This window comes from Podarcis gaigeae (assembly GCF_964106915.1).
Source record: "Podarcis gaigeae genome assembly, chromosome: 13".
NCBI lineage: Eukaryota > Metazoa > Chordata > Lepidosauria > Squamata > Lacertidae > Podarcis > Podarcis gaigeae.
The window spans coordinates 12,529,422-12,551,399 of NC_139689.1; the positions used below are offsets into that span (position 1 = coordinate 12,529,422).

Here is a 21,978-nt window from a genome sequence, read left to right on the forward strand (position 1 = left end):
CGTCTATGCTGTGGCACATGCTTTGCATGCCATGCTGGCACCCAGAACCAAACAGGGAAAGATGGTGCTTGGTAACTATCTGAGACCTCAAAATCAATATTTCCAGGTAATGTCTAACATAGTTTGTCAAGGAATACACACTTGCATTGGTTTGGTGAAATTCAATAAGAAATTCAAAAGCTTTTGTTGTATCAAAGTCTATGTAAAAAGAGTTGAATGGAAATGTTGAACTTAGGTTGGATGGATATGGATTGAGGATTAAATCTATAAATTAGAATTTAAACCTCCTATCCAACATGTATGTGAGAAAAAGGATGGCAAGGATGCTGTGAAGCTAGGAATTATGAAATTACACATTTTATCCCTTTTTATTTGTGTTCTGCTGATCTTTCCTCAGTTTCTACCTGTTGCTCAGAATAAACCAGGCAAATTTGTAAAAGTAAAGTTTTTTACTTACATTGAATGAAGGCAGCTACTACCTCTAGGTAAAAAATGCTTCTTAATTATGAAAAACAAAATTAGTTTCTAAAATGGAACCTGGGCAGGTATGTCTCCCCTTAAAACTCAAGGGGAGCTTCAACAAATAGTATGAATTGATCCCAGCATGAGAAAACAGAAGCTTTGTAGTGTCTTCTCTACTTTTACCCAATTTACCGTTCTCTTTCTTCCTCTGTAGCTTCAACCTTTCCTGAGGAATATCTTGTTTAACAACAGTGCTGGGGACACTGTCTTTTTTAATGAGAAACATGAGCTCGAAGGTGGATTTGATATTATCAACTGGGTGACTTTCCCAAATAAGTCCTTCTTAAGAGTGAAAGTTGGGAAAGTGGATCCCCAAGCACCACTGGGCAGTGATTTCTCCATTTATGAAAAGATCATTACATGGCACCAGAGTTTTAACCAGGTGGGACCCAATTGCAGCTTCTGAGGTCTATAGGTCGGCATTCACCAGATTTGTTTCATAATCATTTACACCCTGCTGAATGAGTTCTTTTAGCTGCATTGATTCTTTGTATGTTAGGGATGGGTTGTTTACATGTCACTGTAGGGATCTTGGCTTTCAGGGTTTAAAACCGTGCAGCTCTTCCCTGAAACACCATTTGAAATGCCTAGACTATTTAGTTGAACCAAGATTTGTTGACCAGTGGTAGGGGTGTTGGTGTAGTGTGGCTAGCAGCAAAGGGTTAGAACCTTTGTAGTCATTCTGTGGAAGAACTTTTTAGGTGTCAGGGAATTATAAATTAATAAAAATTGTAATTAATTTTTGGTGTGTTCTTTGGCTCCGATACACCTCTGTCTACGCACTGTATTTCTGCTGTTGCCATATTTGAGATTTCATTTTTCTTAAGGTGGATTGTGAAATAATAATCCAATAATGAAAATAATGAGAACATCCACATGCAACAAGCAGAGAAAGCATGCAATGCAAAATTGTGCTTCGTAGGAAACTTTTGTTTCATTTCTGTGATTCATTTCTTTAAAGGAACCAAGTTGCCACTTCTCATCTGTATAAACGTATTTTAAAAGGAAACATATATCAGTAGATATTCACATTTTCTGTGCCTGAACCATTTACTGGCTGAGTGGCTCAATTGGTTTGAGCAAGGTGCTGATAATGCCAAGGTCACAGGTTTGATCCCTTTATAGGACAGCTGTATATTCCTGCATTGTGGGGGGTTGGGATACATGATCCTCAGAGTCCCCTACAACTCTATGATTCTATTATCTTTGTTGGGTTGAATATGCACAAATATTGGTGATTGTCACAACCATTGTAAAGTTAGTGGCACTTATTAATTAATCTATTTTTTTAAAAAAACCTCTGGGTGCCTTATTTCAATGCAGCAGCCTATTGATGAAAAGGCAAAGAACAAACACAAATAGAATAGAATACATGCAATGCCTTCTGTTTTATGGGCAGGTCGTGCCCCTTGCCTTGTGTAATGACCACTGCCATCCAGGTTACAGCAGACAAAGGAAAGAGGGAGAACCATTTTGCTGCTATGATTGTACTCCATGTCCAGAAGGGAAGATTTCAAACCAGACAGGTAGGGGACTGTATGCTATAGTATATCAACTATATTGAGAACATGTTTTTTGTTAGCTATTTATGAACAAATAGACGCCTTACAAAATATTTGAAGATAAACCTTTACTTGTCTAATTTTCAACCGTTGAACAAGTATTATCCATTCATGTATATATATGAATAAGACGCCTCACCCAAGACCTGAAGAGAAACGTTACTTGTCTGGTTGTCAACAGTTGAAAATCAAGTATTATTCATATATATATGAATAATATATGAATGTTCTTCTGTCCCTTGAGCCCAAGAGAGGGTTTAGTCCTTTTTGTGTTCAAAGCTCCTTCATAGCTGAGCATAAGCTAATAATCCAAATCTTGCCCGTCCTCAAAAACCCCTCCAGACAATGTCTGCTTGAAGTCACCAAACTCCCACGCTCTCAGTCAAAGATGCAACTAAGAAAACTAAGAGAAGAATGAACCAGCCGTCAAGTACCAACTGCCTCCATCTTTCCCCAATACCATTTATTCTTTGTGAAATATATTTACTGTTCTTAAACCAAGGTACCACTGTAAAAGTGTTTTACCAAAAACAATCTTACAAATTGCTAACCAGCATATCTTCTGCTTACCTCCACACCTGAAAACTTACTTGATCACCAAAATTCTAGAATTTTCAATTCAATAGTATTTTTTTGAGCATATTCCTAGGTATGTTAACTGGATTATATCAGCACCTTTAGTCTTCTGTTGACATTAAGCTTCCTTTCTGGGATAGGAAATACTCTGAATATTGGTAAATGAAACTTCCTAAATTAAAACCATTTCTACTGGTAAGCTGTGAAACATTAATGTTTAATTGTTATTTCTCCATTCAGATAGCTTTGAAAGTTCTTATTGATGAACTAGGGATTTCTCCCCTCTAAACACACCCAAATTCCAATTCTATGCACGTGTAAACACAAACATACATTTATGGAGCTTATCATTTAGATTTAATTCTGATTTAATTATCCACTGGAAAGAATCTTCCAAAAATAGCTTACCATAAAGACAAAACGTGTTAACACTCTAACAATTTCCTGAAAAAGATAATGTTTTGTATCATGTATACTGTGAATTACGTTGAATTATAGTACAGTGAAATTCAAAGTTTCCTGATCCGATACCATAATTTTTTTTATCTCAGTGAGACTCAAAATGCTATAACTGTAATCCTGATTTCTTTATACTGCCAGATATGGATGATTGCTTCCAGTGCCAAGAAGATCGGTATCCTAACCAGGAGAGAAACCAGTGCATCAGCAAGAAAGAAAACTTCCTATCTTATGAAGCACCTTTAGGCATCAGTTTGGCTCTTTTGGCTCTGGCTTTTTCTGCAACTACAGCCTTGGTGTTTGGAATCTTCATCAAACATCAAAACACTCCCATTGTCAAAGCCAACAACCGGAATCTCACCTACACCCTGCTCATCTCCCTCCTGCTCTGCTTCCTCTGCTCCTTGCTATTCATTGGGCGCCCCCAGTTACTGACCTGCAATCTACGACAAACTGCCTTTGGTATCATCTTCTCAGTGGCTGTTTCTTCTGTTTTGGCTAAAACCCTCACTGTGGTTCTGGCTTTCATGGCCACCAAACCAGGATCCAAGATGAGGAAATGGGTGGGGACAAGATTTTCCACCTCTATTGTTCTTGGTTGTGCTTCTATCCAGGCAACCACTTGTATAGTATGGCTCTGTACTGACCCTCCTTTCCCAGATTTGGACATGCACTCTCTGCCTGAAGAAGTCATAGTGGTATGCAATGAAGGCTCAGCCAACATGTTCTACTATGTTCTTGGTTACATGGGATTGCTGGCTCTGGTCAGCTTCGTTGTGGCTTTCTTTGCTCGGAAGCTGCCAGACACTTTTAATGAAGCCAAATTTATCACTTTCAGCATGTTGGTGTTTTGCAGTGTGTGGCTTTCTTTTGTTCCATCCTACTTAAGCACCGAAGGGAAGTACATAGTGGCTGTGGAGATCTTCTCCATCTTGGCCTCCAGTGCTGGAATCTTGGGTTGTATCTTCTCCCCAAAATGTTATATCATTGTCTTCAAGCCTGAACCCAACTCAAAAGAGCAGCTAAAAAAGAGAAATAAGTAACAATCTAAGTATTAAAATCATTATTGTTGATAACCTTTTAAATGTTTTAAGGTTTGTATTTTTGGGAAGGCTTCAGCTTTCAGGTTCTCTTGATATTGTTGTTGCTGTTGTTTAGTCGTTTAGTTGTGTCCGACTCATCGTTACCCCATGGACCAGAGTACACCAAGCACTGCTGCCTTCCACTGCCTCCCGCAGTTCTGGTAGCTTCGAGAACACTATCCAACCATCCCGTCCTCTGTCGTCCCATTCTCCTTGTACCCTCCATCTTTCCCAACATCAGGGTCTTTCCCAGGGAGTCTTCTCTTCTCATGAGGTGGCCAAAGTACTGGAGCCTCAGCTTCAGGATCTGTCCTTCCAGTGAGCACTCAGGGCTGATTTCCTTCAGAATGGAGAGGTTTGAGCTTCTTGCAGTCCATGGGACTCTCAAGTGTCTCCTCCAGCACCATAATTCAAAAGCATCAATTCTTCGGTGATCAGCCTGCTTTATGATCCAGCGCTCACTTCCATACATCACTACTAGGAAAACCATAGCTTTTACTATACGGACCTTTGTTGGCAAGGTGATGTCTCTGCTTTTAAGGTTTGTCATTGCTTTTCTCCCAAGAAGCAGGGGTCTTTTAATTTTGTGGCTGCTGTCACCATCTGCAGTGATCATGGAGCCCAAGATTTGCCAGCAGGTGATGGGGCCAGTGGTCATGATCTTCATTTTTTTGATGTTGAGCTTCAGACCATATTTTGCGCTCTCCTCTTTCACCCTCATTAAAAGGTTCTTTAATTCCTCCTCCCTTTCTGCTATCAAGGTTGTGTCATCTGCATATCTGAGGTTGTTGATATTTCTTTTTTTATAATATTTTTTATTAGTTTTATGAAATACAGAAAAAGGAATAAAGAGCATATTATAAAAGTAGAGAAAGAAAGTTACAAATTTTCTTGTTCTTTTTTCCAAATCTACTGGACTTCCCCGCGTCCTCCCAACCCTGCATTCTCTGTGATACATAACGTCAGCAATTTGTTAACTTGTTTCAATACTTGTTGTATCTTTCATTTTATCATGTTACCCAATTTCAAATATATTGTAACCCAAATCATGTACGTTTTCATTTTAACACAATAAAGTTGTTTCATTATTCTATCTCTGACTTCTTGTACCTTAATTTCCATTTCTTTAGTTTAACATTACTGAAGCTAGAATTTCCTAAAAGGTGCGTTTTTTAACATTCATACAACTTATAATGTTTTTCCAAATAGTCCTTAAATTTTTTCCAGTCCTCCTCGATTGTTTCTTCTCCCAAGTCTCGGATTCTGCCAGTCATTTCGGCCAGTTCCATGTAGTCCATCAACTGCGTTTGCCATTCCTCCAGTGTGGGTAAATCTTGTGACTTCCAATATTTTGCAATCAAAATCCTTGCTGCTGTGGTGGCGTACATAAAAAAAGTTCTATCCTTCTTAAACACCCTCTGGTCCACCATGCCCAAGAGGAAGGCCTCTGGTTTCTTAGGTAAGGTAAATCTAAGTACCTTTTTTAGTTCATTATGAATCATTTCCCAAAAGGCCTTCACCTTCGGGCAGGTCCACCAGAGGTGAAAGAATGTCCCTTCCGCCTCCTTACATTTCCAACATTTATTATCAGACAGGTGATATATCTTAGCAAGCTTGACTGGGGTCATGTACCACCGGTATATCATTTTCATAATGTTTTCCTTCAAGGCACTACATGCCGTAAATTTCATTCCGGTGTTCCATAACCTTTCCCAGTCTTCAAACATAATGTTATGCCCCAAGTCCTGCGCCCACTTTATCATAGCGGATTTGACTGTCTCATCCTGAGTGTTCCATTTAAGCAGCAGGTTATACATTCTCGAGAGTAGTTTACTTTTTGGTTCTAACAATTCTGTCTCTAGTTTCGATTTTTCCACCTGGAATCCAACCTTCTTATCTACTTTAAAGACCTCTTGAATTTGTGCATAATGCAACCAATCTCGCACCTTGTTTTTTAGTTTTTCCAAGCTCTGCAACCTCCAATTGTTTCCAATCTTTTCAATAATTTCCCCATATTTAGGCCAATTGGCTTCCATATTAGGTCTCTTACGTGCCTTGGCCTCCACCGGTGAGAGCCACCTCGGAGTCTTACTCTCCAATAAGTCTTTATATTTTGTCCAGACCATTAAAATTGCTCTCCTGACAATGTGGTTTTTAAACAGTTTGTGCACTTTAACCTTGTCATACCACAAATATGCATGCCACCCAAAAGCATTGTCAAACCCTTCCAGATCTTGGACATCAGTGTTTTCCAGTAAGATCCAATCTTTCAACCAGCAGAAGGCTGCGGATTCATAATATAACCTCAAGTCTGGCAGGGCAAATCCCCCTCTTTCTTTCGCATCAGTTAATATCTTAAACTTTATTCGGGGCTTTTTGCCCTGCCAAACAAACTTAGAGATATCCTTCTGCCACCTTCCAAAACATTCCACCTTGTCCACGATCTGTAGGGTCTGAAACAAAAATAACATTTTTGGCAAAACGTTCATCTTTATAGCTGCTATTCGGCCCAACAAGGAAAGTTTCAATCTTGACCACGTTTCCAGATCTCTTTTGATTTCTGACCAACATTTCTCGTAGTTGTCTTTAAACAGATTCAAATTTTTGGAGGTCAGATACACCCCTAGGTATTTTACTTTTTAAACCACATTTAATTCTGTTTCTTTCACGAACTCATCTGTAGTTGTCAAATTTTTTGCTGGAACCTTTGTTTTTTGCTTGTTCAACTTAAATCCCGCCACCCGACCAAAATCCGAAATTAATTCTAACACTCTTTTAGTACTAGAGACAGGCTCCTGCAATGTTAATACCAGGTCATCTGCAAATGCTTTCAATTTATATTGTTTCACTCCGACCTCAATTCCCTGTACCAACCGGTCCTTTCTAATCAAGTTCAATAGCACCTCCAGAACTGAAATAAACAATAGGGGGGATAGGGGGCACCCCTGCCGTGTCCCTTTTTCAATTTTAAACTCCTCTGTCACCACATTGTTTACTATCAATTTCGCTTTTTGTTCTGAATATATTGCTTCTATTCCATTTTCAAACCCCCGCCCCACTCCCATCCCTTCCAAATTTTTCTTCATAAACATCCAGGAAATGTTGTCAAAGGCTTTCTCCGCATCAATAAAGATTAGCACCGCTCTAGTGTTAAGCTTTGTTTGTAAAAGTTCCAAAATATCAATAATGTTTCTTGTGTTGCCAAACAAATGCCTACCAGGGAGAAAGCCAGCCTGGTCCTTATGGATCACTTCATTAAGCACTTTTTTAAACCTACTTGCCAAAATGTCTGCAAAAAATTTGTAATCCACATTTAGGAGTGAGATGGGGCGGTAGTTCTTGAGCTGGGTCTTTTCAGTTTCTAGTTTAGGTATCAATGTGATGAAAGCTTCTTTCCACGTTTCCGGTGCCTTCCTCCCCTCCATAATCTGGTTACAAACCTCCATCAAAGGTTGTATCAAATAGTCCTTCAGAACCTTATAATATTTGGAGGTAAGTCCATCAGGGCCTGGAGATTTGCCTAATTGGAGGTTATGAATGGCGCTTTCAATTTCTTGCTGTGTGATATTACTATTCAGGATTGTTCTCATTTCCTGAGGTATTTTCTGTAATCCATTGGTTTTAAGAAATTGGTCCACCTCCGAATCTTTCTGTGGCCCTTGTGAATAAAGTTCTTTGAAATATCTCTGGAAGCACTTTCTAATTTCCTCGGGTTTCTGAACCATTCTCCCTTCAATCTCTAGATTTGTAACTGTATTAAGTTTTTGTCTCTTTTTCAACTGCCATGCTAGCAGTTTCCCACACTTATTTGCTGATTCAAAAGATCTTTGTTTCATTTGTTTAATTCTCCATTCCACCTCTTGATTTATCAGTTTCAAATATTGTGCTTGGAAAAATTTCACTTCTCTCAGCACTTCCTTCGACTTGGGCCTAGATCTTAGTTTTTTTTTCTCCATCTCTTATTTTTTCCAATATCTTCTCCTTCTTTTCATTCCAGGGCTTTTTCTTGATCGTGTTTTGTTGTATTAGAAACCCTCTCATAACTGCTTTACTTGCGTCCCAGATTATTCTTTTTTCCACGGTGGTATTTAAATTTATCTCAAAATAATCCTTTAAAGTTTTTTGGGCCTTCTTAACAATCTTCTCGTCCCTTAATAAGGTGTCATTCATTTTCCATCTGAAGGATCCGGTTGTATTTAGTCTCAATTCCATTTTCAAAGCATTATGGTCGGAGCAGGTTTTTGGGCAGATTTCCACCTTTCTAATCTTGGGTGCCAGTCCTCTAGTTATCCATATTTGGTCGATTCGTGTCCATGTCAGATGAGCTTCAGAAAAGAAAGTCCCTTCTTTTCCTAGGGGGTTCTTAACCCTCCATATGTCAATCAAGTCCACATTGTCAGTCATTTCAAAAAAAGTTTTAGGTAGTCTGCCATCTTTCGTTATGTTAGCACTTTGCAACTTATCCATATTTACAGACACAACCCCATTCATATCACCCATCATGATGATGTTGTTGTAGTCTAGGTCCTGCATAATCTCATGCAGCTTCCTGAAAAATTCCGATTTTCCTTCATTTGGGGCATATATTCCTAATATCAGAAATTTTTCTCCTTGTATCTGAATTTCAATCGCCAAAATTCTGCCATGTTCATCTTTAAATAAGAATTTCGGTGACAGGCTCTCCTTTGCATATATCACCACTCCTCTTTTCTTCACTTTGTCCGAAGAGATAAATTCTTGGCCTAGTCTTTTATTAATTAGCACTTTTCTGTGGAGCCTTGTCACATGCGTTTCTTGCAGGCAAATAATGTCCAATTGTTCTTTTTTCAAAATATGAAATACTTTTCTTCTTTTTTCCGGAGAATTTCCGCCATTTATATTCCAACTAAGAAGCTGCAGCGACATCCTGGTCTAATTGGTGGGTCTACAGTGGGGTGTCTAGGTTTCCCTCCGATCCCGGAGGTGGTAATGCTGGTCCAGATCCAGACGGTGTAGGCTTTGGAGATGGTCCCGGTGGTGGTGGAGGCCAAGAAGCTGCAGCTCCTTTCTGGAGGTCCTCCTCGTGATCGTGTAGGAACTTCTGTTGGTCCTCCGGTGTTTTAATTCTTACTTTCCTTCCTTTGTAGGTAAATGATAATCCTTGCGGAAACTCCCACCTATAAGGGATTGTGTTGTATCTCAACAGTTTGGTCAAATCTGTATAAGTGGTCCTAAGATCCAAAAGGTGTTTAGGTATATCTCTGTAAATTTCAGCCTTTTTACCTTCTATCTCCAAAGATTTTTTAAAATGTAGGCCTAGTATCTTGTCTCTTTCCTCTCTCGATCTCAGAATAACCAAACAGTCTCTGGACTTGTCCTTCTTTATCAATTTTCCCAGTCTAAAGGCAGTCACAATTTTAAAGTCCTTATCTTCCTCAATCCCCCAGAATTTGGAGAACAAAAGTGTTAAAAATCCCTGTAGATTTCCTTCCTCCAGTTCTGGGATAGCCCTTAATCTGAGATTATTTTCCTTACTTTTCAATTCAACCAATGACAGGTAGGCTTGTTGTTCCCCTACCTGTCTTTTCAGAGGCCTTACTTCCCCCCTAATCTCATCAACCTTTTTGTTCGCCTGTTCTGCTTTTTGACAAGCTTCCACAGCAAGTTTATAATTTTCAGTCGTTGCCCCTTGCAATTTTTCAATTGCCTGAGTATGATGAGAAACTTGCTCGGATAATTTACTAATAGAGGATGTAGCTTGGTCAATTTTTGATGATTGATTGTCCACTTTTTGGTTTAAAATTGCCAGTTGTTCCAAGATTTGTTTCAGGACTATTTCAGATCCTCCAGTTGCCATATCTTCTGCAGCAGGCTCTTCAATTTCCACCTCCTGTGCTGTCAGCACAGTTGGGACGGATGATCTTTGTTGATGAGATAGGGTTGTTTGAACAAGTTGCCCTGGTTTCTTTTCTTTTTCTTTAGCTTTAGCTGCTCTTGTTCTCCCTGTGCCGCTCATTCCACACCTGCCTCTGTTCAAGGTCAAATTTTCTTTTGTTTCATAAGTTAGACAAGTCCAGAATGTAAACAATTTAACCACAGAGAGTCACAATAAAGTACAGTTCCCAGGCCTCTATGTCTCCACAATCCTCTAGGTGGGGGTATTTCAAAGTTTCAAGGAAGGAGAAGACTCTTGTCCGCCATTGAAGTTCTTATATTCCCTATGTTAAGTCTTTAGTAGTTCCAGAGCACAAAAGGAAGTTTCCCCAGGCTTTCTTTTTCTTGAAGAAAGGCCACAAGGTGTCAAGAAAGGTCCCAGCAACAATGTTTAAACATTAGTGTCTCAGTCTATGTATCAGTTTAAACTCCAATAACAGTATCAGCAGTTTGACAGTTCTCTTTTGCACACTGACAGCCCGATAGCTGGGTTGTCCCTTTTAACTCCACATAGCTCAAAATTAGGAAGAAGGTCCCAAAAATAAGATCCACAACTTTTGCAAAGATTTCCTGCTTGTCTTTTCACTACAAAGTCTGTCAAATACACCCTCGTTTTACTTTTACAGTCCCTTTTAAGCGCTTCAGCGCTCTTCTGAGCAGTTGCTTTAATCTGGTTAGCAGGATCGGGAGACGGACTTCCTGTTACTCGCCTCCCGTTTTCAGCCGAATTTCAACCAAATTCCCAAGTTTTTCCGATGTTTAACTCCCCTTACTCACGGGTATGTAGCAGCCAATTTTGATGTTTTCAAGAAGAAAGGTCGGCGCTCATCAGCGGCAGCAGCGCGGCTTTGCGTCCACGAAAAGAGCGATGAACTCACAGCGCTGCTCCCCCTTTCACGTTCCGGAGCCCCTTACGGAGCTCCTTCTTCGTTTCCGGGGGGGGGGCTTTGGGCGCCCGCCGAGTCCCACGGCCGCAGGCTCACTCTGCCTGCGGTTTTTCTTGATGGGTCTCCGCTTTGCCGTAGCGGACGACCCTTTTTCGCGGAGCCCCTCTTCACTGAGTAAAGAGGACCGCCATTGCTGTTTTGCGCCGCCTCTATTTCTTCCAGCAATCTTAATTCCGGCTAGGGATTCATCCAGCCCAGCCTTTCGCATGATGAATTCTTCATATAAATTAATTAAGCAGGGAGAGAATATACAGCCTTGTTGTACTCCTTTCCCAATTTTGAACCAATCAGTTGTTCCATATCCAGTTCTAACTGTAGCTTCTTGTCCCACATAGAGTTTTCTCAGGAGACAGATGAGGTGATCAGGCACTCCCATTTTTTTAAGAACTTGCCATAGTTTGCTGTGGTCGACACAGTCAAAGGCTTTTGCATAGTCAATGAAGCAGAAGTAGATGTCTTTCTGGAACTCTCTAGCTTTCTCCATAATCCAGCGCATGTTTGCAATTTGGTCTCTGGTTCCTCTGCCCCTTCTGGGAGTTCTCGGTCCACATACTGCTTGAGCTTTCCTTGTAGAATTTTAAGCATAACCTCACTAGCGTGTGAATTGAGTGCAATTGTGCAGTAGTTGGAGCATTCTTTGGCACTGCCCTTCTTTGGGATTGGGATGTAGACTGATCTTCTCCAATCCTCTGGCCACTGCTGAGTTTTCCAAACTTGCTGGCATATTGAGTGTAGCACCTTAACAGCATCGTTGTTTAAAATTTTAAATAGTTCAGCTGGAATACCATCACTTCCACTGGCCTTGTTATTAGCAGGGCTTTCTAAGGCTCATTTGACTTCACTCTCCAGGATGTCTGGCTCCTGGCTCAAGGTCAGCAACCACACTACCTGGGGTGTACGAGACAGCCATATCTTTCTGGAATAGTTCCTCTGTGTATTCTTGCCATCTCTTCTTGATGTCTTCTGCTTCTGTTAGGTCCTTTCCACTTTTGTCTTTTATTATGGAAATCTTTGTACAAAATGTTCCTTTCATATCTCCAATTTTCTTGAAGAGATCTCTGATTCTTCCTATTCTGTTGTTTTCCTCTATTTCTTTGCATTGCTCGTTTAAGAAGGCCTTCTTGTCTCTCCTTGCTATTTTTTGGAAATCTGCATTTAATTTCCTGTATCTTTCACTATCTCCCTCGCATTTTACTTGCCTTCTCTCCCCTGCTATTTGTAAGGCCTCGTTCGACAGCCACTTTGCTTTCTTGCATCTCCTTTTCATTCGGATGGTTTTCGTTGCTGCCTCCTGTATAATGTTGTAAGCCTCCATCCATAGTTCTTCAGGCACTCTGTCCACCAAATCTAAATCCTTAAACCTGTTCCTCACTTCCACTGTGTATTCATAAGGGATTTGATTTAGACTGTATCTTACCGGCCCAGTGATTTTTTCCTACTTTCTTCAGTTTAAGCTTGATTTTTGCTATAAGAAGCTGATGATCTGAGCCACAATCAGCTCCAGGTCTTGTTTTTGCTGACTATATAGACCTTTTCCATCTGTGGCTACAGAGAATATAATCAATCTGATTTCGATACTGCCCATCTGGTGATGTCCATGTGTAGAGTTGTCTCTTGTGTTGTTGGAAAAGCGTGTTTGTGATGATCAGCTTGTTCTCTTGATAGAACTCTATTAGCCTTTGCCCTGCTTCGTTTTGATCTCCAAGGCCAAACTTGCCAGTTGTTCCTTTTATCTCTTGATTCCTTATTTTAGCATTCCAATCCCCTATAATGAGAAGAACATTCTTCTTTGGTGTCATTTATATAAGGTGTTGTAAGTCTTCACAGAATTGGTCAGTTTCAGTTTCTTCAGCACCAGTAGTTGGCGCATAAACTTGGATTACTGTGATGTTAAAAGGTCTGCCTTGGATTCGTATTGAGATCATTCTATCATTTTTGAAATTCCATCCCAGTACAGCTTTCACCACTCTTTTGTTGATTATGAGGGCCACTCCATTTCTTTTACGGGATTCTTGCCCACAGTAGTAGATATGATGGTCATCCGAACTGAATTCACCCATTCCTGTCCATTTTAGTTCACTGATGCCCAGGATGTCAATATTTATTCTTGCCATCTCACTTTTGACCACATTCAACTTACCCAAATTCATGGTTCTTACATTCCAGGTTCCTATGTAATATTTTTCTTTACAGCACTGGACTTTCCTTTCGCTTCCAGGCATATCCACAACTGAGTGATCTTTCAGCTTTGGCCCAGCCGCTTCATCAGCTCTTAATCTACTTGTAATTGTCCTCCACTCTTCCTCAGTAGCATGTTGGATGCCTTCCAACCTGAGGGGCTCATCTCTTGATATAGATGTTGCTTAGTGTCAGAACTTCAGCTGTCAAAATATGGAAAACCTTACAGTACTTGCAACCTGCTCCCGTATAAAAATATATGTTGTTTAGCATTAGTTGAAAAATTTGCTCATAAAAAAATGTGTTTCCAAAGTCTGTGAATGTCGTGAAATATTCTGTGCAGTTTGGTGGGATTTTATCATGTACAGAACACAAGAAATAGAGACACAAAGGATTCCCTTTCCATGGTACAACATGCAATTTGGCCTTCGAAATGTTCTTAAGTACTCTACTTATCTAATTTAAATCTCTTTCAAATATATGGATTTTGTGTATTTCTGTTTGTACTTCTACACCTAATATTTTTTATTGTATTGTTCTACTTGCTTTAATTTGATTAATTAATATAGAACATGTGATAGTAGAAGGGACGCGGGTGGCGCTGTGGGTTAAACCACAGAGCTTAGGACTTGTCGATCAGAAGGTCGGTGGTTTGAATCCCTGTGACAGGGCGAGCTCCTGTTGTTCGGTCCCTGATCCTGCCAACCTAGCAGTTCAAAAGCACGTCAAAGTGCAAGTAGATAAATTGGTACCACTCTGGAGGGAAGATAAACGGCATTTCTGTGCACTGCTCTGGTTCACCAGAAGCAGCTTAGTCATGCTGGTCACATGACCCGGAACTGTACTCTGGCTCCCTCAGCCAATAAAGCGAGATGAGCGCCGCAAGCCCAGAGTTGGCCACAACTGGACCTAATGGTCAGGGGTCCCTTTACATTTACATTTAAGCGATAGTAGAGTTGGAAGAGTCCCTGAAGGTCATCCACTCCCAACCTCTGAATGCAGGAATCTCAGCTAAAGCACCCGTGACAGATGGCCATCCAACCTCTGCTTTAAAACCTCCAATGAAGAAGAGCCCACTACTGCCTGAGGGAGTCCCTTCCACTGTCTATCAGCCTTTCCTGACAGAAAGTTCTTCCTGATATTTAGTCGCGGAATCTCCTTTCTTGTAAGGGGGATTGAGAACAGAACTTTAGCTTCTGCAACAGACAAGGTTATCTGACAGAGGTGCCATGTGCTGACTCCTTGATTATTGAGCAATCAGTGTGCCTGGTTCTGTTTACAGTATCAGAAAACAGACAGAGGGCCCTTTCTGGCAGCCTGAAAGTAAGCAAGGAAGTGCTCAATGCGAATGGACATCATACTTGCAAAAAACCACAAAACCACCTGTTAACACTGGCCAAGTTCTCAGTGAACTATTTCTTCCTTCCTTTGTTAGTCAAGATGCTGGACCTGACCACTTTTTCATGCAAGACATTTTCTATACTTTGGAACATTCCCTTCTCTGGAGCATAATGAAACACCAGCCTTTCCATTTTCCCCCATGGCCTGGCTAATCCACTATTATTTTCACACCCATTCAGATCTTCCTGAAACCAGGTGCTCTGCCCAATCTGCAATAAAACAGATAAGATATTTTCAAGGGGGAAAAACTTATTTTGTTCAATGTTTCTGCTGCACATGGTACCACAGACCTAGCAACCCCTCTGGGACAGTGTACCATGTTATTATCCTAACAAACAGCAGTTCATTCTTTCTCAGGCATCATCCATATGGTATTTTGAAGCCCATATGCCACAGAGAAACAGCAGAATGCTTATAAACCCCCCCCCCCAGTGCCAATGACAGCTATTCTACCATTTATTTATAAACATAGATTAGAGCTGCTGGAGGGCAACAGGACAGAAGGTGATGACATTGGGTGATGATAAGTATTTTAGACCGAAACAGGTACTTTATTTTTAAGAAGAGAACCACCACATCTCAAGATGTTAAGTTTACCCTTTTGGACCCTACTCATGTTGTTCCCTCTATTTTTTATACATTCTGCTTTGCATTGTGTGATTGACCTCTTCCACGTCCAACACCAGTATTATCATCCGGGGCACTTTGTTATTGGTGGAATCACTTCACAGTTCTTCTTACCAGTCTTCACTTCAATAGACTTCAAGGAAAAGCCAAAGGAAACACCTGTTGATGAATTAGTGTAAGAACATAATTTTTATTCCTTTGGGGATAAAAGCTTCTGGTTAAGTACGTACATAATAAAAAATTGATAATAAACGTGATGGTATGGTCAAAAAGAAGTCTCATCAGTGCTGGCAGGTAGCTAGTAGGATTTGTAGTAGAGAGGACAGGCAGACCATCAGTAGACTGAGCTAGAGTCAATGAAATGGGACCATCACCTGGACTGTCCATAAGTAGGAATAGGGGAGAACACAGATGGCCATGAGAAACCTACAAGCAAGTCCTGAGCATTACAGCAGTCTTCTCCGCTCCTATTCCCAGAAACTGGGATTCAAAGGCATGGTGCCTCCAATAGTGGGGAGAGAACATAACCACTGTGCTTAGTAGCTCTATCGCTCATTACAAAAGTCAAATCTTCATTTAAAGCCACATAAATTGTTGGCCATCACTAACTCTTGTGGGAATAAATTCATAGCTTACTTAAGTGTTTACTTTCTTTTGTCTCCCTTGGATCTTTCAAAATTCAGTTTCATTGCATGTCCCCAAATTTGAATCCTGTGGGATAATGCCTTTGTGTGTTTATTCACTTTCAAAACATGAGGTCTGTCCACCAGAAGCAGGAAGACCCACCACATGCATAATCTCTGTATTGTTTCAGCACAGTGCCAAAGAACTACCAGCATGTCCTTTCCTTAGTCTTTGCTGTGAATGAGGTCAACGAGAACCCCAACATTTTATCCAACATCACTTTGGGGTTCCAGATCTATGACAGCTACTGTGAAGCAAAGATGACTTATCGGAATACTTTGAACCTCATCTCTCATCATAGGAAAACCATCCCCAACTACAAGTGTGGTGTTGAAAAGAAGCTGGTAGCTGCCATTGGGGGCCTTGACTCTGAAACTTCAAGCCACATGGCCTCCATCTTGGAGCTTTATAAGATTCTACAGGTAGGAAGAGTGTGGCTGGAATGGAGACTCCACAACTGTTGTATATGATTTAGCCTTAGTGTATATTCCCAGGGCATTGGGAGGGGGAGAAGGGCAGGAGAATGTTTTTGGCAGGCTAAAACAAAAAAGTATTGCTTTTTTAAAAAAAATAACATAGTTATCTGTAGAAAATCATGTCAGTAATCACCAGCTGATTGTGCTAAACACTGCCTCTGCTTCAAGGAAAATGATGTGACAAAGAATTCAACCATTTGCAGTAATGAATTAGTTATCTGTAGAAAATCATGTCAGTAATTGCCAGCTGATCGTGATGCATATCAGTTAATATCTTGACCCTCCTCCACAAAAATATCTGTTTACCTGGCCGTTTTCCTTTGTAAGAAAATATGAAATAACATAAAACCATTTTTGCAGGCAAAAAAAAAAAATCAATGTGTGTGGGGGGTGACAAGAAATTTTCCACACCGGGAAATTTCTTCCTATGCCTCTGTCTCCCAACACCATTTTTGGTGTGGCATAATCAGAGGGAAAGGTGTAGGGGTGAAGAGTTTGGTTGATGTGATGAAATTGCACCTAATGTATACAATCCAGCACTCACCATAATGCATTTGCACTGTTCAAAGGTCTCTCCCTTCCTTTTTGCCCTCAATATACATCTCAGAGACTCTTGTCCCAAGAGGCCGATTAAGTTCCATTGACCCACTCCACCAGCCACTACTGCCTATAGAACATGGCAAAAGTAGGAAAATGAGGAGCAGGGATGTGCAAAAGCAAATTCAAAAAGTAATCCTTAAATGCAGAAAGTTATTGAATTCAGCAAGAATAAAAAACCTAAGGACACATAGATATCCTACCTGGTGATTAAAAAACCCTCTGTTCTTTGCTAGATAACCTATTCTTCATTTACTCCAGCGGTGAGTGAAAAAGACCCTATTTCTTCCTTGTACCAAATGGCCCCCAGTGAAGAACATCAATACACTGGCATGGTTCAGCTTCTTCTCTATTTCCAGTGGAAGTGGGTTGGGATATTTGTCACAGCTGACGATAAAGGAGAAACATTTGTGAAAAAGTTAACACGCCAGCTTTCCAGGAATGGCATCTGTATAGCTGTCACTGAGATAATCGTAACCCACAGGGGTTTTGATAATACTGGGTTGATAGAGAAAAGTCAGAATACGGCCGAGTCCCTAAGCAAAACAAACGTCAATGTATTTGTTGTCAACGCAGACAAAAACACCATGACAGGTTTGCAATGGCTGCTACTGATAGGTAGAGAGATGAGTATGAGTCCCTAAATCCCCACTCTGAGGCCGATGGCTTTATCAGCTTCTTCTGGCAACAGGCATTTGGTTGCCAATTTCTAGATGTGGAGATGGAAGAGGAACCCTGCACTGGTGAGGAGAAGCTGGAGAGCCTCCCTGGGGCTTTTTTTGAAATGCAAATGACCAGCCAAAGCTACAGCATCTACAATGCCGTCTATGCTGTGGCACATGCTTTGCAGGCCATGTTAGCACCCAGGACCAAACAGGGAGAGATGGTGCTTGGTAACTATCTGAGACCTCAAAATCATTATTTCCAGGTAATGGCTAACATAGTTTGTCAAGGAATACACACTTGCATTGGTTTGGTGAAATTCAATAAGCAGATCAAAAGCTTTTGTTGTATTAAATTCTATGTAAGCATGCTGGCAAATTTAAGTCCAATGGTTTGCCAGTACTGCAATGCTTGAATGTTTTTAGCAGTTGAAAATAGCTAAAAAAAGTTGAATGGAAATGTTGAACTTAGGTGGATGGATATGGATTGAGGATTAAATCTGTAAATTAAAATTTAAACCTCCTATCCAACATGTGTGGGGGGAAAAAGATGGCAAAGAGGCTGTGAAGCTAGGAATTATCAAGTTACATATTTTATCTCTGTTTATTTGTGTTCTGCTGATCTTTCCTCAGTTTCTACCTGTTGCTCAGAATAAAGCAGGCAAATTTGTAAAAGTAATTTTTTTTACTTACATTGAATGAAGGCAGCTAATACCTCTAGGTAAAAAATGCTTCTTAATTACGAAATACAAAATTAGTTTCTAAAATGGAATTTGGGCAGGTATGTCTCCCCTTAAAACTCAAGGGGAGCTTCAACAAATAGTATAAATTGATCCCAGCATGAGAAAACAGAAGCTTTTTAGTGTTCTCTCTTTTACCCAATTTACCGTTCTCTTTCCTCCTCTGTAGCTTCAACCTTTCCTGAGGAATATCTTGTTTAACAACAGTGCGGGGGACACTGTCTTTTTTAATGAGAAACATGAGCTAGAAGGTGGATTTGATATTATCAACTGGGTGACTTTCCCAAATAAGTCCTTCTTCAGAGTGAAAGTTGGGAAACTGGATCCTCAGGCTCCACTGGGCAGTGATTTCTCCATTGATGAGAAGATCATTACATGGCACCAGAGTTTTAACCAGGTGGGACCCAATTGCAGCTTCTGAGGTCTATAGGTTGACATTCACCAGATTTGTTTCATAATCATGTACAGCCTGCTGAATGAGTTACTTTTAGCTGCATTGATTGTATGGCTAGGGATGGGTTGTTTACGTGTCACTGTAGAGATCTTGGTTTCCAGGGTTTAAAACCCTGCAACTCTGCACTCATTCACTGGTCGAAATACCTAGACTCTCTAGTTGAACCAAGCTCTGTTGACCAGTGGAAGGTAGTTGGTATGGTGTGTCTAGCAGCAAAGGGTTAGAGCATTTGTAGGAATTCTGTGGAAGAACTTTTTAGAAGTCAGGGAATTGTAAATTAATATCATTCCCTTGGTTCCCATACACCTCTGCCTACCCACTGTATTTCTGCTGTTGCCATGTTTGAGATGTCATTTTTCTTAACGTGGAATGAGAGCTAAAACTCAATCATTCAATAAATGTTTTGGAATGAGAACATACATGCGACAAGCACAGAAAGCATGCAATGCAAACTTGTGCTTCGTAGGAAACTTTAATTTTAATTCTGTGATTCATTTTTTTAATGAACCAAGTTGTCGTTTCTCATCTGTATAAATGTATTTTAAAAGGAAACATATATCAGTATGTCCATTGGCTTGCACATTTTCTTTCCCTGAACCATTTACTGGCTGAGTGGCTCAGTTGGTTAGAGCATGGTGCTGGTAATGCCAAAGTCACAGGTTTGATCCCTTTATAGGACAGCTGTATATTCCTGCATTGTGGGGGGTTAGAATACATGATCCCAAGAGTCGACTCAAATGCTGCAATTCTTTGATTCTATATATATATTTATTGGTTTGAATATGTACAAATATTGGTGATTGAAACATCCATTTGTAAAGATAGTGGTGCTAATTAATAATAATAATAAATACCCTCCCAGTGCATTATTTCAATGCAACACCTTGTTGATGAAATGGCAAAGAACAAACACAAATATAATCAAAAACATGCAATACCTTCTGTTTATGGTTAGGTGGTGCCCCTTGCCTTGTGTAATGACCATTGCCATCCAGGTTGCAGCAGACAAAGGAAAGAGGGGGAACCATTTTGCTGCTTTGATTGTACTCCATGTGCAGAAGGGAAGATTTCAAACCAGACAGGTACGTTTCCAAGCACAATTCAAAGTGTTGGTGCTGACCTTTAAAGCCCTAAACGGCCTTGGCCCAGTATAGCTGAAGGAGCGTCTCCACCCCCTTTGTTCAACCTGGACACTGAGGTCCAGCTCCAATGGTCTTCTGGTGGTTCCCTCACTGTGAGAAGCGAAGTTACAGGAAAACCGGCAGAGGGCAATCTCAGTAGTGGAACGATCTCCCATCAGATGTCAAAGAAATAAACAACTATGTGACATTTAGAAGACATCTGAAGGAAGCCCTATTTCAGGAAGTTTTTAATGATTGATGTTTTAATATATATTTTTAAAAAGTTTTTTATTAACAATTTCAACATAACAAAATATCAAAACATATCATATTCATTATTTTCCCCCTTTCCCCCCCACCCCCATCAAACCCTCCCTGCCCCACCAAGACTTCTGTCAGCTCCTCTCTCTGATTTCTCAACACATGTTATTCTCTGCATATTATAAAATTGTATAGATCCTTATATTATCTATCTAACATGTTATCGATTAATAAATTTGTGTATGTTTATTCAAAACCTGCCAAGGATTCCAATTCATTTTGTTGTCTTCTTAAGTAATTTTTAAAAAGTTCCCATTCTTCTTTAAAGTCACAGTTGTCCTTATCTCACAATTTGTATTTCAGTTTAGCCAATTCTGCAAAGTGGTTGGGGAAACCCAGCCAGATGAGTGTGGTATAAATAACATATTCTTATTCTTATTCTTATTCTTATTCTTATTCTTATTCTTATTCTTATTCTTATTCTTATTCTTGTAGGGACTGTATGGTACAGTATATCAACTTTTTTAGCTATTTGTGGTAGAATAGATGCCTTACACAAGACATGAAGATGAATCATTACTTGTCAGGTTGGCCACAGTTGAACAACAAGTATTATTCATTCATATATATTGATATTGATATTGATATCTATACTGTGTTTCTGTCCCTTGAACCCAAGAGACAGTTTGTTGTTAGCTATTTGAGAAAAAATAGATGCCTTACACCAGACTTGGAGATAAAATTTTACTTGACAGGTAAATATATATTAATGAATGAAATGTGTTTCTGTCCTTTGAACCCAAGAGATGGTTTAGTCCTTTTTTGTTTTTAAAGCTGCTTCATAGCAGAGCATGAGCTAATAATCCACAGCTTGCTTGTCCTCTGAAACTCCTCCAGACAGTGTCTGCTTGAACTCACCACACTCCCATGTTCTCAGTCAAAGATGCAACTCACAGAATAATCAGCCAACCGCCAACTACCAACTTCCTCCTTCTTTCCTCAATACCATTTATTCTTTGTGAAATAAATTTACAATGCAAACACAATACAAATACAAACATTTGTAACATCTGTGATGGAAATTGCTATATCAAGAGGAAGAGATGGAGATTACGGAAAGGGTAATGTTTTGTTGTTGTTGCTGTCCAGGAAGAAGCTGAAAAACACTCTAATTAACAACAAAAACAACCTCTCATATGGTGCATCTTAATTGGCTCTGCTATCATTGGCAACAACTAGTGGCATTAGCTATTTTAAAAATACGTAATTCCATATATTTCAGAATGTCTTCCTTAAAAATAGTGTGTTAGAGATACAAGTGTTCTATCATAAACAATAGAATAAACAGCCAACCAACATAGTTTCTGCTTACCTCCACACCTGTAAAATGCATGGATTGCATGGACAGCAACTTACTTAATCACCAAACTCTAGAATTGTCAATTCAAGAGTATTTTTACCATATTCCTAGGTGTGTTAACTAGGTTATATTAGCTGGGATAGGAAAGGCTGTGAATATTGGTAAATGAAACTTCCTATTTTACAACCATTTCTACTGGTAAACTGTGAAACATTAAAGCTTAATTAATATTTCTCAATCCAAATAGCTTGAAAGTTCTTAGTGCTAGCATAGGGACTTTATCCCTCTAAATGCACCAAAAAAATTATGAGTTTGTAAAGAAAAATTCTCTGAGAATTATTATTTAGATTTATTTC

General features: G+C 39.8%; 1 long non-coding RNA gene across 2 annotated transcripts; it reads left to right on the forward strand.

The window, feature by feature from the left end:
* Window positions 1-789: 789 nt before the first annotated feature.
* Window positions 790-15,380, forward strand: LOC310829136. 2 transcript variants are annotated; one of them, XR_014557181.1, is made up of 3 exons: window positions 790-904; window positions 1,922-2,048; window positions 15,327-15,380. It is a non-coding gene; the product is annotated as an uncharacterized lncRNA (long non-coding RNA). The 2 variants fall into 2 exon arrangements; XR_014557182.1 differs by lacking the exon at window positions 15,327-15,380 and adding an exon at window positions 2,427-2,487.
* Window positions 15,381-21,978: the final 6,598 nt, after the last annotated feature.